Below are 6,223 nucleotides of genomic sequence, written 5' to 3'. Positions count from 1 at the left end.
AAATAAATATTACACATGCCCTAGTCAACCTGATTACCTAAAACTATCAATGTATTTTCCTTAAGGGTTCCTACGAATGTAAAAATTTGCAATTCCTGGCCATTTAGAGCGTGCCCATGTTCACTGAAACATTTTTTCTGTCCAGCAGTCTATGTATTACAAAAAAATACACTAATGAAATGAACTTAATAATCCAAACTATCATGAAAATGCTGTTCCTTTTTCTCACTGTCAAATAAACAATTTAAATAAACTAGGAAATATCCTACCAGGTCAGGCCAATCTATTTAATAACGTATCTTCAAAGACATGGAAAAACATATTCCTCTTCTGTGAAGGAAATAATTTATGGCTGTTATTTACCATCTTCCCACAAACCACTTTCTTGTAATCCAGGGTTTAAAATTTCTGATTCTTTTCATTAAAGGAAAAAACCTTGCTGCCTTATGGAAGAATCCAGAAAAAAAAAAAAATGTACGGAAGGAAAACCTCACAGAGATTCGAAAGGCTAAGGACATAATGAAGTGGATGAGTCATGGTTTTAGGTGACAAAGATTAGATACTTTATATGCTGCTAAAAGTAAGTGTTTGCTCCTTCTGGAAACCAAAAAGTTAGCTATCTAGTAATGGAGGCAACTGAAACCAGTCATTTTTAATGTCTTGCCCTTTTTTCTTTTGTGATTCCTTCTGCCTTTCCATTTTCCTTCATGTCTATTTTTATTTTTTCCCATTAGGAAAAGGTCATCATGATCCAGATAACAATATTTCATGGAAGAAGTTACAAACCAGTTGCAATAATCAATTCTGCTTTTTCTTTATATGTACATTCATTTGCTTTGACATCTGAATGATGAGATGAAATTAAGCAGGGCACACACAGGTGCTCTATATACAAAATTTATAGTGGGAACAGGATGGGAAGAGATGAGTTGTTCTTAAAACCTGTTGTACCTGTTGCACCATCTGATACATCAAAAAAAGTCAAGTCATAACTTCAGCGTGACACATAATGGTGGTAATTATACATTGAGTTTTACATAGGCTCATATGGATAAGAATTTAATAAATGTGAAATCCACCAAGGTGATAAATTGAGAAAGTTTCGTAAGGGTAGATTTCCTCTTTGATCTGCAAACACAAAATCAAAATGAGAACATTAGGAAGCATAGCTTTCAAGTAAATTGCTTCTCTGATAGCAGGTCTGTAAGTAGACTTAGTAGGGAAAAAAGATAAATTAAGTATTAAGGCAAATGCTCTCTTCTTGAATATTTATGTGGCTTATTTTACTATTCTCCTGTCACTGCTGGTGTCAGAGAATCAGACAACTCAGAATGCTGTAATGTTTGTCCTATAAAATAGAGGTCATTTTATCTAAAAGCTTGCTGCCCAAGAATGCCAAAGCAATACAATCAGACCCATTTTTACTGAGCACTGCTATAGAGACTATTCAGCCATTGAGACCCAAACAGGCTTTCTGAAAGCAGTAGTTTGTATTTTGCTGTAAACTTTACTTGCCATGTAAAGGTTCAATAACTCACTGGAAATTACTGTGTTTTTTCCCTTTGGTTTGGGAAGCAGCTATTGTGTCCTGTTCTTGAACTTCTCAGAATGCAAGTAAAGGAAGGACATTCACACACCCTTACTTTGCTTTTATCTGCTCTTTGCTGAGGCAGTTTCTTGATAAATGTACTGCCAGATAGTGCAAATAGGAGTTTAAATTCATTTATCAACCTCAATATTAAAATTTCAACAATATATTACCTACTTCACTCTACCTTTTTTAAACAAAATTTGTGTAATGTGTCCATGTCTGCAGTATAGGCTGATATATACAGATCATGTCATGCTCAAGAAGCTTTTGTTAAAATATCCTAACAATGACACTTTGTTACCCATCTAACACTGACCTTTTAAGAAGGTTCTAATTGTTGTAGAAAAGAACTTTTAAATAAGTTACTATTTACAGGTTTTGTGGTAGTTTCTGTAGAAATGTACCGCTTTCAATACTGCATTTTCAAATTAAGGTCAAAGTAGGTGGATTCTGTGTTCTTTTCTCACGACAGAAGCAAACTGATTAACTTTTCACACCAGTTTTCAGAGATTTCATTGAAGAGAAGAATTTGAGGACTCTCAAATATATATAATGCAAGCCCATCTCATCCATAGAGCACTGGAGAGTGAAGATGGGAAAAGAGGGATAATGTCTAAGAAAGCTGGTAAATGAAGAAAGAACAGCTATCACTTTAAGAGAATGGAAGTGAATTCAGGAAGAGGTTGGAGCTTAATTTTGACTTGCCAAATGTTTATGTGACCAACCTGGGAAATATGCTTGAAAAACTTTGCTTGGCAATAACGATAACCTAAATATTGGCATAGGTCTCTTCTAAGGAGCTCCATCTTCCTTCCATTATCTCTTCCAGCATGAGGTCACCTCACTGTATATTTGCCCATAAATACTTTGGCAGGACTTTGCTTTTTCAGTCCATTAATCTTCATAGATTTTCTATGTTAGGCCAAGCTAGGCACAATGCCCTCTGCACCCTGGCAGAATCGTCTTAAGTGTGAGATGTGGCTACGTACCCGGTCCCTGGTCTCACAATAGACTCAGTCCCTACCCTGCCACAGATTCCCCAGTTCCTACATCTCTGTCCGACTCTCTGCCATTTTTATTATAGCTCTCCATGCCATTCTCCCAGAAGTGTATGCTCAGTAGCTCTAGGGAAGAAGCATTCCCTAAGAACAACAGATTCTACCTGTCTCTGCCAAAATGATGAAAATCCACTGCCCTCCATCATACACAGTAATCGTCTTTTTAATAGATCATGCTATAACCATGTGGTGCTATAGTGCAAAGAAACAAACAGTATGTCATAAAAACCTCCAATGTTTTACCCTTACAAAAAAAATTTGTCAAAGTCCCAGTGAACATTTGAACTCCAGATAAGATATGTTAGTGTTTTAAGCAAGTGACTGAGATGCAAAAGAACTTTGGAGTACAGCATATTCCTCTGCCCTTAACAAAGTTTAGTATTTCCAAAACAAATTGAGAAGAAAAGAGAGTCATCAAGATAATACATTTTGCTCAGTGAATATCACCTGATGATGAAGTTTGGGACATGTCTACTGAACTCCTAAGGTAATGCAATTTTCTATTGTGTTCTCCTACTTGGAAAGAGAGCTATAAGTAAAATGAAAAAAATCCACAAGGAAGGCTAATTGGAATTGCTGATATTTAAACACTGGAGAAAACCGAAGCCATTGTTTTTTCCCCATCCAGCTAATATTGGATAGCATCTTGCACTTTATTGAATGAAGCACATATATTTGGCTGTAATTAAAAAAGATTAATGTATTCTTATCAGTAAGACAATTTGAATAATAATAAAGTCATTTCTTTTCCATGGATTATCAGTCCTCTAGAATTATTTGGAAAATAAAACTGAAAGGTTCCTTATATGTGAAACTATCTTAAAAATCGGTAAGTATAGTGTTTATCCTGTCCTGAAATTGCCAGGTATGTATGTGTTCTTCCTCACTTATTTAGATATACTTAATGCAACATCAAAAATGTTAATTCTTGAGTAATCATATCTATATTAAAATAAAGATACCTAGTTTTCAGAAGATGCAAAATCTACATTAAAACTAACACCATGGGTATTTGAATGGTTTTTAAAGAGACTACATGAACGTTTTCAACCATTTTCTGTAGCAAAGATGAGAAACACTTCACATCCCATCACAGTCCAAAAGACCAAGTATAACTCCCGCAGTTAATGACCCATTGTCTCAGGCTGAATTTATCATACAACAGGTTTCTGATTTTCGGTGGGCAAGGAAGAAGTGTTTAATCACCAGGAAGGAGGGAAGACTTCCAGTTCTGGTTTGATCAGAGTATCAAGAGACCCCTTATGATTTAGGTTTACATGAGAATACTTTGCTTTTAGGCTTAGAAATTTATTTGACAACAAATTATTTCTGCATGAGCGTTCAATTCAGTGATAATTCTACACCATCATTTTTTGAGAAAAGAATCAGAATCAATCAATATCCAAAGCTTTCAGAAGAGTAATTAATTTGATTCTTGCCCCTCCCTTTGCAAGTATCTTTTCACATTTTTGCTTTGAAATCAATTGGTTATATTTTCATTGTTTTATTTCTTGACTATATTAATTTTTAATTTTGTCATTTTTTTGTTAATATGAGAAAGGTAAGCAAGGTGACATTACCAAACTCTAGATCTGCAATCTGAGATAGAACTGGAAAGAAATTCTACTGACAACTTCCCAAGAGATACTTTGGTTTATTTAAAGATATCTTAAATGTCTGTGAAATGGGTATTTGCTTGTTTCATGACAGCAGCAATTGTGAAGATATCTTTCAGATCCCATTGGGCATTCTTATGTCTGGTGAGACTCATATCAAGTCAGCATTTGATATGATTTTTGTAGCTTGTGACTTTCATAGGTTTTAGGAGAGCTACTGATTGAGAGGTAAATGGCTGGTTGTTATAAGGAGGGAATATTTCCTTTGTTCTTATTACAACATTTCCATGAATATTTTGCACCTTACACTTGAACAGAGTTTTCACAATGAACCATGAGGTAATTTATTTATGCTGTGTTCATTAGAGATGAATGTTCAAGAAAATGCATGATAAAGTGATTTTAAACCTCATATGCTAAATATTCACTTTAATGTCCTTCTGCACTGTTAATGTTAAGGTTTTTTGCATGATTCCAGGAGACAGCAAACTGTTACTCAGCAAAAGTGAGACCTTTTTGAATATTGTCCATCTGCTGACCAAATTTTAATCTTGCAGTTCTAACAAGAACAGATTGAACTTATTAGAAATATTCTTAATATTCCTGATATAATTAAGAATTTTTAATCCTAAAGTTTTCACTTCAAGAGACTTGTGGTTGTGTATTTCCTGCAGACTGTGTTCCTTATAATTATATTAATCTTGTCTGGGAGCAAAATAATTTCATATGACCAGTCACAGGTGTTCAACATCTCTGTAACGGAGTATGAAATATAAAACATTCATGGAAAAAATGACAGAGGGCACTGAGGTATTTGAGGTGTTGGGTTGTGTTTTTTTTTATCATAGAGTATAATTTTATTGGGTCAGTTGTTACATAACTTATAGAAAATGTATAATTTTATTGGTGTCCTTCATCAAGCAGCAAAGAGATTACTTTGTCCAATAAATATTTGCACTTTAGCTTCACAGAGTGTAAACTTAATGAACAGGTAATTTTAAGGGTTTTAAGGGAAAATGGCAAGGAGCTAAATTCATAGAAAACAGTTTAGTGCTTGATTCTGTGAAGCAGTGGGTAGTCTGGCCCAGTCAAGCAAATCCCAAAGAGTGCTTATGTTTAAGTTTAAACACGTAGATAAGTGTTATGCTGAAGAAGACAAAGAATGCTCAGTAGTTTGTAGGACTGAAACTCTAATGGGTAATTCCAGATAAATTAATTCATCAGTGAAAGCTGGTCAGATTAGTTTCTGGAGTCTAAGTGTTTATTTTCTACTGCTCCATTTCCCTGTTCTCTCTCAGAGGAGAGTTGAGGAGATTTACTTGAGCTTCTCTTTAAAATACCAAGTTGCGGCTGAGCAACTGAGCAATGCATTTCCTCAGAGCTTGCGATCACTATCTCTATAGAGAACAGAGGCACTTGTCTGGAGCATTTGCAATTCAACTTATACCTGCCTATGCTTCGTTACCAAGAGTTTTTCAAATTGTTTGTGATTTAGATGAGGATACCACTATTTAGCTAAGAATGGATTTAGGTTTGTATTATTTTCCTCTGTTCCGAGGTTTTTCTACTGGGATCCTAAGAGCTAGAGGGTAGTTCCAGTTTTATTATAAATGTGTCAAAGATAAGTGATTATTGAATCGACCTCATAATATTTAGTGTAATTTTATAGAATTACTGAATTTAATCTAGTAGTTCATCATAACGGAAAGATCCCCCTACTATAAGAAAAGTCATTTATTAATCTTTTCATGTATGAGTAAGAGACTGGGTTATAGCTGCTCCTCAGCAAGAAATCGAGAGTCCAGCCTGACAGCAACTCACTTTTCATTGACATATGTCCACATAAGCACAGAGGAACCATTTGAGAATACCTGTAATAAGCTGCCATCTGTCCATAAAGCAGGAAAAATCTTCTTTGTTTAATTTCAATTTAAAGACAGGCTTAATCTCCGTGTGCC

The sequence above is a fragment of the Charadrius vociferus genome, unplaced genomic scaffold, assembly GCF_000708025.1.
Source record: "Charadrius vociferus isolate BGI_N301 unplaced genomic scaffold, ASM70802v2 scaffold31, whole genome shotgun sequence".
Taxonomy (NCBI): domain Eukaryota; kingdom Metazoa; phylum Chordata; class Aves; order Charadriiformes; family Charadriidae; genus Charadrius; species Charadrius vociferus.
This window is presented reverse-complemented; position numbering follows the sequence as displayed.